Here is a 12,602-nt window from a genome sequence, read left to right as displayed (position 1 = left end):
TTTCCCATTTTTCTAGAGTTTAAAAAAATCCATGAACATAATTGACATTTTTGAATTTTTGCTTTGTTATAAACTAATTTCTTCCCTAATGACTAATTTTCATGAACGTTCTTAAAGGACCACTATAGGCACCCAGACCACTTCAGCTTAATGAGGTGGTCTGGGTGCCAGGTCCTTCTAGGGTTAACCCATTTTTTCATAAACATAGCAGTTTCAGAGAAACTGCTATGTTTATGAATGGGTTAAGCCTTCCCCCTATGTCCTCTAGTGGCTGTCTCATTGACAGCCACTAGAGGCGCTTGCGTGCTTCTCACTGTGATTTTCACAGTGAGAGCACGCCAGCGTCCATAGGAAAGCATTATGAATGCTTTCCTATGTGACCGGCTGAATGCGCGCGCAGCTCTTGCCGCACGTGCGCATTCAGCCGACGGGGAGGAGAAGAGGAGGATCGGAGGAGGAGAGCAGGAGGAGATCTCTCCGCCCAGCGCTGGAAAAAGGTAAGATTTAACCCCTTTCCCCTTTCCAGAGCCGGGCGGGAGGGGGTCCCTGAGGGTGGGGGCACCCTCAGGGCACTCTAGTGCCAGGAAAACGAGTATGCTTTCCTGGCACTAGAGTGGTCCTTTAATTTTCTAGAGTCCAATTAATAAAATGATTTCTTGTGTTCTCCAATGAAGCTTACATGTCAAAGTGCACAGTTGTGTCTGTACAGATTACATTTAAAAACTCCAATTCGTGCATTGGCAATGAAACCTTTCAAAAGTAAATGACCGTGTACATTATTCTGCTTGAGTCTCTGTTCCCCCACCTTGATAAAGACATAGAGGAATTTGCCAAAGTTCTCTGGTCTATGTTTTGAAATTCCATGCAGTTCAAGTCTAGCGACTGCGAAAATATCGAATTCTTGGAATGAAAAGGAATACACCAAAATTAAATTAAAAAAAGTTAGTTTACCTTTTCTAGTGTAGAAAAAGTAGTGGAGCTCCAATACCTAGCATAGGTATCTCCGCTGTATAATCCTTGTAGCTGAAGAAGCAGTAAAATATCCAAGACAAAATCCTCACATAGTTCTGGGAGTACAACTGGAAGGAAAGACATAAAGCGTTCGTGTATTCCAGCACCCAATGCAGCCTGATATGCACATCTTGAGATCATCAAGTTGATTTCTGGTCCAATCCACTACTTCTCATAGAAGCATTACACACATTTGGCGACTGAACAAGGTCTTCGCATTTGAAAACTAAATGTAAAAATCTACAAAATTGACAGTCACTAGAGGTGTGTTTCTGGCTAAATGTTAACTTTGTAGTGTTTTTGTTGTCCCCTTGTGTCCACATGTAGTGGTTTTGCTGTCCCCTTGTGTCCACAAGTAGTGGTTTTGCTGTCCCCTTGTGTCCACATGTAGTGGTTTTGCTGTCCCCTTAAATGCACAAACATTGGGGGGCGGAGTCTAGCTGTGGAGCCGAGCAGACATGATCTGTAAGAGCTCCTGGGCCAGATCACACAAATCGTGACATAATCGCGGGCCACCCAAGAAATCTGGACCCAAACTGACGGAACCCTACTAATTAGGCTTCGATGCACCTGGGGATACCCCACACAAGCTTGTCGGACACTGGACTCCCGGAACGAGGCTTGTGGCCTACACCACGCTGAGCTGAGGAGAGACAGCCGTTCTCCCAACTTTCGGAGCTGCTGAGCGATTGCTGGACACAGCTGTCCCCTCCCTTCCCCTGGACCGGTGGGGGTTATCCTGGTCAACCACGGTGGAATCTTCACTCAAGCTCCAGACCCAGGGGACCACGAGCCGCAGGTACAGTGCCACAGCACCTATCTAAGATGGCGGCTCCCCGCGAGGAAATGGCACAAGTGTGCCACAATGAACCACAACTGATATGCGACAGTCTGCCGGCCCGAATTGATCACCTGTTTGCGGTCTTTTGGAGAAGATTGTAGGAGAGGCTGGAAACCGGAGTTGGAAAAGAAGCGACGCCTCAGCGGTCTACCTCTCCCCACAACAGCATCACCTCCATGGCTCCGGGAACAGGCCAGACAAGGCCCCGGCAGATCAAGCGAAGTAAGAGAAAACGGGGATACCCTACACACCCGACTCAGAGCAGCAGAGCACGATCACCCACCCGGCGGAGCAACAGCGAGACCACACCGCGGCACAATGAAGCTTACCCTGGGGACTACCCCAGACCCGGCATCTGCAAACGTAACCGTAAAACAAGCGGCCAGATCAAAAGAGCTCACTCACAGCTCAAAGACATCCAGACCAAGCTACACTGGACGACACACAAGAGGATGCCGCAGCTGCCTACCGCTGGGACTCTCACAGTGCCGGAGGTACCAGGAAAAGCCCCCTCACATAATAGGGCTAAGGCTAAACTGGGTGGCATGCTCAAGACTTTCCCTAACCAAGGAGGTTGGAAGCCAAGTCGGGGAATAGGGTGAACTCCCAACAATGTACTACATTTCAGTTACTGCCTCACCTCAATTCCAGTGACTGACATGTACCAACCCTTGCCTGGACTATTGGCGCTATGTTTCCTAATCATATATAGCCACAACCCCAAGCATAGATGAGGTTTCATCGTTTTCATTATTCACATGGTGTAATTTTCTCCCCAGGGACATTCAGTTACTGTTAAGACAAACGTCGAATACGAGTTAATCTTTTTACTGCATAGTCAGTTAACAAGCTCAGCTAACCTGCTTTGTACATGCCCTGACTAACACCTCACTAATGTTTTTTCATCTATACCCATAACTAATGTGCTATGATACACAGCAGTAATCTAAAGCAACGCAGTAATTTATCACTTATGTTCCACCGGTAATTATTTAATTATTTAGTTTGTTTATGCTTAGTATACACCTCTGCCTGTACTGACACTGACTTAACAAATATGATCATCTTGCACCATAAGCATACTTTACAGGTGGTTTTACCCTCACGGGCCACTCATTAAGTTAAGCTTGGTTATATATATTTACAAAATGTGCACAAATTCATGCCACTACCTAGCCTGCATGCAACTGTATGAACACACTGTTGTGGCGCCTTGACAAAGCTATGTACCTACCTGCACAATAAAAATAAAGAATAAAAAAAAATAGCTATAATCTAAAATAAAATGTACAAACATTAACAAACTATGATTATGTGATGATCAATTAGCTGAGCCAAGTCCTTAGATCCACAACTAGTAAACATGGATTTAGAAATAACCTATGCTCATTCATAAATTGTCAAATGTAAATACTCTGTGACAGTTCGGATGAAGCAACGTAGCCATAAATAATATTACTGTTTTAGACACTGGAATAAAAATAAGGGTGGCCCTTTTTAACAAAACCACAGTCTAAGGACTATAGATAGTTTCCTAGGCTGTCCAAATAGTTAATAGAAAGGGAGGGGAACAGCGCTACAGTACTGATCACAAGGGGGGATAGAGCTGCACACCTGAAAGGAAGGGTAACCCTCAAACCCTTCAAAGAATGGAGAGAACAAAAGACAACAAATACAGGGTGCGCTAAATAAAATAAAGGGAGATGAAAAAGTCTTTAGGTACAATGTGGACCTTGAGTGAGTGTTCTTAGGTTCTTTCTTTGGGATCTCAGTAGTCGAATATGGAATACAAAAGCAGAGAGGGGAGACCAATAGTGCAAAACCGTAATGCGGAAAGGATCCCGAACAACACAGAAGTGGAGAAGTGCCAACTTACAATTTAAAGAGCTAAGCCCAGCTCTAGGTAAAACAGCATACAGTGGTATTTAGTACTCCCCACATGTAGGATATTGCTGGACAATTGGAGGTGTCTTCACAAGATTCTTTACACCATCCCAGACAGACGTCAGCATATAAAATATATAAAAGATGGAAAAACCCAATGGTGCAATAACTTTGGTAATACTGCAACAGCAGACAACACTGATGTCCTAAGAGTGCCAACTTACAATTTAAAGAGCTATGACCAGCTCTGAGTAAAACAGCATACAGTGGTATTTTAACTCCCCACGTGTAGGATATTCCTCTAATGATGCTTGCAGTGCCGGTCTTATGAAAATAAAATCACAAGAGAGGGCCCATAGTGTTTTCCATATATAAAATGACAGTGGAATCAAAAAGAAACGTACTTACAGTGTTCAGAGCAGCCACACTGCTCTATGAACCAAGCGTGGGTGGAATAATCCCCACCAGGGATTTCTTTTGAAGTACTGGACCTTGTTTAAAAAAAATCAGCCAGGATAAAACAGCAACATATAAAGTAAATGTACTAACCCAAGGTAAGTGGTAGTCACAAAATACTTTAATTAAAAACAAAGTAAAAATACACAACGCGTTTCGCCAAACAGTAGGCTTTTTCAAGTGTAGTTACATACAGTACATACACACACCACACACGATCCAGCTCACACTATCATTCACTAAACAGCCACTTGAAAGCTCACAGAACGTCATAGTTTTATTTTTTAAAACCACCTAACTCTATAAATATATACAGGCACTCCTCACTTACCAACCGGGTTAGTAGAACAAATTGGTCAGTAAGTGAGGAGGCAAGGGATTCCCTGCTCTGGTGCGCTTGTCTATAATCGGGGAAATTTCCCCGAACATAGATTTAAGGGATTCTCTGCTCTGGTGTGCATGTCTATGTTCGTGAAAATTTCCCCAAACATACATGAACGAACAAGATCAGGGAATTCCTCTAATCTATGTTCGGGGAAATTTCCCCAAACATAAACGAACGCAGCAGAGCAGGGAATCCCTCTAACTCCCACAACGGCTCGCATTTACCACCACGCGAGAGAGCTGGTCGTAAGTGCGAGCCATTGTAAAACAAGTAGGTTGCAAAACAAGGACCACCTGTACATACATTTGTGGTCAGGGACAAAGGCCAAAGGTATTCAATAAGGTTTGAGCTATACCAGAGCAAGTCGGTTGTGGTATGCTGAAACCGACAAATAGGTAGGCCTAAAAAAAGAGGGAAAAAAATATTAATACCACCTAATCTCAGAACAACATAATTAACAAAGACCCCCCCCCACCCCCTCCTCCCCCCCGTTTCCCCTGCCATCCACTACTATTAGACCTGACTTGATTGATTCAGCAACTGTTACACACAGCCAAAATCTTCCCAGGTTGCAAGGAAAATAATCATGGAGGACTTAATAATATAACTAAATGGTAAAATTGGGCAAAATGATACCCAGTAAGGAATTGAAAACATGAAACTACGCTGGTTGAACGATAATATATTGGATGTAACTAGAGCTCCTGACTAGCTGCTGTAAGGAAAACACTGGTTCTTCTCAACAGTTCACATCATCCAAAACTGGACTTGGAAACAAACTGTTATTTATATTTAACCTCCTCTTCTTTCTCTACTCCACTCTGTCATTTCATGTGTTGTACGAGTTGTTATAACCATACCTAAAAGAGAAGAAAATCGTTCATTTAATGAGACCCACTATGGGTTAGTGGGACAAACTGTAAAACACCCAGCTACTGGTGTACCTACCTTATAACAAGCGGCGAAACAATAAAGCTAAGATTGGTCACTTGGGAGGCCAAACTAGTTGTCAAGTGGCGTTGAGAAGCACTACCTATGAATTGGGCCGTTGGGTAAATATGCCACTGAGCAATGTGGAAGGGAGTTGGACTCTCAATGACGATAAAGAAATTTAGGATACATTGACCGGGGCAGATGAGGCTGTAACTACTTTGTGAAGAAGGCGGGAATGCAAGGCATTAACTATGATTTGTGCCGAGCAGAGTATTTGTCTGCTGTACACAACAGCTTTGAAACAAGACTCTGGAAGAGGTACAAAGCCAGATTACCACTCATGGACAGTCGTTCTGTTGTTAATGCAACTCATTAGTACGAGGTTGGTTACCGGCTTGCTAGTGAGGCTTGGCGTTACTTGTGGAGCACAAACCAAGAAAGGTGGAGAAAAAAAGTGATTGAAAACCCCTTCCACTTGAAGTCAGTGGATAGAGAATACATTATTTTTTTATATATATTCCTGCTGTAACTTTAACATAGCTTCCACACATAGTAATTAAAATGCTATAATGGGGTACAACTGAGCCTCTTAAGGACAATAAATATGTTGAGCTATTGGTTATGTGTTCTATTTAGCCCCTCATTGATTGAAATGTATTTAAATTGTTTCCTGGAATGCTGTGTAGCCAAACAGAAATACATTATAACATGTATGTTTTTAAATAGACAGGGTCTGTGTTAAGTGCTAGAAATATCTAAGCAAACATGCTGTAATTGACTTCCCCTACTCAAATTAGGCTAAAGACTAAATCTGGACCTAACTTTTAGTGCCGTGTAAAATATTTTTGCCTCGTCTATGATGTTATTGATGTTTGCATGCTTTATTTTAACCCCTTAAGGACACATGACATGTGTGACATGTCATGATTCCCTTTTAGTCCAGAAGTTTGGTCCTTAAGGGGTTAAATCCACATGACTCCGGTTGGATGAAGTAGCAGCAATTTGTGTTACAGTTTTCATTCCTGTACATAGTCACAGATTGTCTCCCAACATAAAACACAGCAGTATATGATTGTGCTAAATTGGGTGGCATCCTTTTTATTAAGGAGGCTTATAAAAGATTTATAATGCAAGCAGTAATTGTTTTATTGAAGCCATGTTGTATATATCTACACAACTGCCCTCAGAAAATGTTGAGATGTGATCGTCATATTTATATAAAAAATAAAAATTTTCAGACGATTTGCTTTGGAATGCCTTTACTATCCAGTAAAAGACTTAGATATGCCAATTTCATTCTGAAATAATGACGAGGTATTTGTTGAATAAGGTAGGTAACAGTCTTGATCCTGCAGACCAGATTGATTCTGGAAATTTCAACGTCATCACAGCTAGGTAAGGATTTGAGCAACTTAAAGGAACACTCCAGTCAACTAAATTACTTTAGCTAAATAAAGCAGTTTTAGTGTATAGATCATTCCCCTGCAATTTCACTTCTCAATTTACTGTCATTTAGGAGTTAAATCACTTTGTTTCTGTTTATGCAGCCCTAGCCACACCTCCCCTGGCTATGATTGACAGAGCCTGCATGAAAAAAAAAACTGGTTTCACTTTCAAACAGATGTAATTTACCTTAAATAATTGTATCTCAATCTCTAAATTGAACTTTAATCGCATACAGGAGGCTCTTGCAGGGTCTAGCAAGCTATTAACATAGCAGGGGATAAGAAAATCTTAATTAAACAGAACTTGCAATAAAGAAAGCCTAAATAGGGCTCTCTTTACAGGAAGTGTTTATGGAAGGCTGTGCAAGTCACATGCAGGGAGGTGTGACTAGGGTTCATAAACAAAGGGATTTAACTCCTAAATGGCAGAGGATTGAGCAGTGGGGCTGCAGGGGCATGTTCTATACACCAAAGCTCAAGTTGTTCAGGTGACTATAGTGTCCCTTTAACAAACAATGAACTCACTGTGCAGCCCAACCAGCATTTATAAAAGTTTCTCTTATATTTAGTTAATTCACAAGTAGCTATCAAGCACTGATGGGAAGTGGGATATCATAAAGTAGAGGGGGTTGATAGCACAATACTAAAACATTTACGCCTTAGAAAACTACCGCTACGTCTATAACCCTGAAGCACACCACAGCTCGACAACGCAAATTCCCAGAATTTGTTCAATTGTATTAATAAAAGTCATTGAGGGTTCTATCTTTGCAAAACTTTAGAATGTCATTAATTAATGTAACAAAGAAACTAATAGCTGGGCACTGAGTAATTTGAAAAGAGAATCAAAAAAAGAATGAAAAGAGCAGATCTTATAAACCCTGGCCAACAGCCAAAATATCATTCCATCATTGAACTCTACAGATGAGTCAAGTAGAGGAAGAAAATACATGAAATATGATCTCCCATTAGCAGGTACACAAATACTTGTATGGGCATAGGAAACATGCCTTCTTTCTGTGGCAAATTTCAGTAAGGATTTGGCTTATAGTTTTTGAAAACCATCACAGCTACAAGATATCAGAGAAGCACATGGCATATAGACTGATGTCTTAAGTAGTCCTTCGGGAATCCTTTAACATCCATGGTAGTAACATGAAATTGAATTTGAGAGTCAACACTTCCGGTGTGAAGAAATACAACTGTTTAGGATTGTGGAAAAAAAAGATACATTTCAGCAATGAGAAGGCTTGACCAATTTTTATCTTCTTGTGGAACATTTCCAAAGGTCCATCGATTAGTATTTAATAAACCAAACTTCTAAGCTAGCTTTAGATCATTGGACTATTGCTTTCGTTTCTGGTAGTGCAAGAGTCCCTGATCGAATCAAGATGAAAACCCAACCTGTACCCCAGGGAAGTCTGAATCAACCTGTACCCCAGGGAAGTCTGAATCAAGAAGGATAGACCAATGTATGTAGAACAAGAGTTAAACAAACCACGTTGTATTTAAGTTTTATTGCAAAGGTGTTATTTTAGGCAATATGCATTCAAGCCCGATTTCCTTTCATAATAGAGTGACTTCATAACTAAGACAACTTGTGTTGTTTCTAAAAATAGTGCTGGGATGTCAAAAATGGCTGGAGAATGTTATTGCCAGTTGTCAGTCAGTTTGTTTACTAGGCTAAGGGATTGTGTTGCCAGGCATCAAACACATGAAATGCTTCTGTACATTGCCCAGATAATGAGCAGATTATGTTCAATAAAACACACATGTACAATGACAACGTTTTCAAAGTGACTTTGTCACCTGGTAAAATAAAAACAGTCTTAACAGAACATTTACAAATGTGTTTTTCCATCTTTGTTGTGTTCAAACAGTTCAGCCTTTTTAAAACATAATTTTAGGCACATTTGCAGCCCATCTGTTGTGCAACAAACTATGCAATATATTTAAATAAACACGCACACACATAATTGGTACCAGCACTCCAGCACTATTTAACAAGTGGCTTTTAAAATTTTGTTTTTTGGCAAACAGACGCTACTTATTGGTCTGTAAAACTGTAAATGAGACCCAACATTTTGTTGCTTTCCTTAAAGCTTTTTAATTATTATTATTGTATTATTTATATAGCGTCCTCAGATTCCGTAGCGTGGTTAAAGACAGTTGGCCATTTTTTTTTACAATTTTAAAATGCAGAAAAAGTCCTGAGACAATTATATAGAGGGACAAGTGACCAATAACTGGGACTTGGACAAATGATTTCATAATTTTATATATATATATATATATATATATACACACAATTATATTCTGTTGTCTCATACACTGTTCACTTATTGGGAGCTGTAACCAGTTACACCTTCTGATGAAAAGCTGAGAAAAATGTAAAAGGGGAATAATCACCAGTGGAACGTGCCTGCTGGTTTCACTAGTTTCCATGGTAACGGGCTGACTTTTAGTAGTTGAGACACTTTCCAGAACAATTGGTAATGCTCCCCCACAGACTAGAGCTGAGTGAAATTTGAAGCACAACTGATGGCAAGGGAGTCCAGATGTAAAGGTGTGTATCTATATTAGCATTATGTTATATTTAATGTAATGTTTCTCATTAGACCTGAGCATTCTGAGAAATTGTTGCGTGGTCCTAATTTCTGAATCCCGATTCACCATGTGACCGAATCACGAAACAAGCAATTAACGAGCCATTTCATTTTAATTCCAATGCAGACAGCCAATAGAGGTGGAGTTAAGCCTGCAATGTAAATATTGCAGTTTAGGAAAACTGCAATATTTACAGTTGCAGGTTTAAGCGTAGTGGGAGTTGGCACCCAGACCACTCCAATGGGCAGAAGTGGTCTGGGTGCCTGGAGGGTGCCTGGAGGGTCCCTTTAACAAAAACAGATTTAGTTTTACTGTTCCTCATCTTTTTACTTCTATTTGATTACGTTTTTTAATTTGATCTGGGAACCAAATGTGCTTATCAATGTACTGCTAAATATATACATAATGTTTTGTGTGTAATATGTTGTGTAGTACACTGATTGGCCTATTTTCGAGCATTTTTTATTAGATCCAAGTCCAACCATTTTCCCCAAGATGATTGTATGGATAAAATGTTTCCGACCCTACCTATACCCCCTCAGCCCTGGGAGGGTATTGCAGAAATGTCCTGAGATGCAGCAGTACCCCTATAGCTTCAGACCACTGCACGCTAGACACCGACCTATGGGATAGAGCCACGAATATGTATGCCTTCAAGCACAAGTGCCTCTCCCAGCCCCCTTGCACTAGAGACAAATTAGGCCCACACGGATGGACATTCCTGACCGCATTAGTCAAAGCATGCTGTAAACGATCAGTGTGCATATACGAGGGCTACTGCCTGAAATCACGTATCAGGGCATAATACAGACACGCAGAACTGGGATTGGGATACTAGCTACGCAAGTGTCACTCGCTTGCATGCTAGAGCACTGTTGTTGCTAACGTATTCTGATCCAAACGTTGCCCCGCTGGAACCCCCGATGGTCCCCAAAGTATAAACTAACTAAATACCGCCATCCACATTGCCTAAACACAATCACGGTTAAATTGTCACAATGTTACCATAAACATGGTTTGATATTACTCGCACACACTGACTATGGGATTGTAACGAATATATACCCCAACACGCAGGATTCAACTTAACAAAAGACAACACAGAGGAGAGATACATCTACCGGACCTTAGAATGGCCGGACTCGACGTATATGAGAGGAGACAGAGTCAGGAACGATCCGAGGTCAAGGGCACAGAGAGACAGCGTAAACTAGGACTAGCCGGGGTCTGGTACACAGTAAACAGCAAGCCGGCAAATAGAACAGATAAGGATAAAGAGATAACGTAGTCAGAAACAAAGCCGAGGTCAATACGAAGGAACACAACTGAACACAACAAGCGCTAAAGGGAACTGCAATAGAAACCACGATAGGGCAGGGAGTAAAGGGAGAGGTAAGTTTAAATAGCTTCAAAACTAATGTGATTGGCTCCTGTCATATACACACTCCCAAAAGGTAAGTGTATGGGGTGTGTGGCATGACAGGGGCCAATGGGAGCCTTTTGACAATTTAGGCTCCCACTGTCTCTTTAAGAGCGCGCCCGAGACCCGCGGCGCGCTCTTAGATTCAGGCGGGACATGTGACCGCTTCTCGCGGTCACTGCCCGCCTTCTTACTGAAGCCGTCTGATGAGCCGCAGGACCGCGCGCGGCTTGAAGAGAGGTAAGTAATGCTACAGTCCCCCCCCCCGAGGACACGCCCTCTGGGCGGGTAGGCCCAGGCCTGGCAGGAAAACGAGAATGGTAAGAACGCACAAGACGGGGAGCGTGAACAGCATCAGCTGATATCCAACTGCGCTCCTCAGGCCCATAGCCCTTCCAATGCACCAAGTACTGAAGTCGACTCCTAAGGAAACGAGAGTCAAGAACAGCAGAAACTTCGAATTCCTCATGACCCTCCACAGAGACAGGAGGGGGAGTATGCCGGGTATAGCGGTTGCGTACGTAAGGCTTCAACAACGAGGTGTTAAAGACATTAGGTATACACAGATTTTTAGGAAGACCCAAGGCATATGAAACAGGATTAACCTTATGCAGAATGCGATAAGGGCCAATAAAGCGGGGAGCCAATTTCATAGAAGGCACCCGGAGGTGAATATTCCGTGTGGAAAGCAAAACTCTGCGATGCTTGTCAGCCTGAGCCTTCTGGCGAGCAGCGGAATCCACCAAAGAACGCTGAACCTGCTCTCAAGTATTACGCAAACCAGCCAAATGCTCATCCAGAACTGGCATGCCCTGTGAGGAGAATGCAGCTGGAAGAACAACGGGATGCTGGCCATAGACAACGTAAAAAGGGCTTTTGCCGGAAGAATCATGAGTGGCGTTATTCCGAGCAAATTCAGCCCAAGGAAGCAGGTCAGACCAATTGTCCTGATGGTGAGACACAAAACAACGAAGGTACTGCTCCAGAGACTGGTTGGCACGTTCAGCAGCTCCATTAGACTGGGGATGGTAAGCAGAAGAAAATGAGAGAGTAATGCCCATTTCCGAACAAAAGGCTTTCCAGAACCTGGAAATAAATTGGCTACCCCTATCGGACACAATAGATACGGGAATACCATGTAATCTAAACACTTCTCTAGCGAAGATAAGCGCCAGTTCCTTGGATGTGGGCAACTTGTGAAGAGACACAAAGTGAGACATTTTGGAAAACCGATCTACTATCATCAGGATGACTGTGTTACCATTTGAAGGGGGCAATTCAACAATAAAATCCATGGATAGGTTGAAGAATATAAGGCAGTGAGGGGATAGGATGCTGTAAAATAGGTGCAGAGGCGAATGTAGATTTAAGAAAGTCGAAAGCCTGAAGTGCCTCAGGAGACCAGACACGAGTATTACCACCCTTTTTTGTCATACGGGTGATAGGCGCTACAATAGAAGAAAAACCCTTAATAAAGCGTCTATAATAGTTAGAGAAACCAAGAAAACGCTGAATTGCTTTCAAACCTTGTGGTAGAGGCCACTCTATGACAGCAGAAAGCTTCTGGGCATCCATACGAAAACCTTTGGCGGAAATCAAATACACCAAAAACTGGACTTC

Source organism: Pelobates fuscus, chromosome 8 (assembly GCF_036172605.1).
Source record: "Pelobates fuscus isolate aPelFus1 chromosome 8, aPelFus1.pri, whole genome shotgun sequence".
Classification (NCBI taxonomy): Eukaryota; Metazoa; Chordata; class Amphibia; order Anura; family Pelobatidae; genus Pelobates; species Pelobates fuscus.
This window is presented reverse-complemented; position numbering follows the sequence as displayed.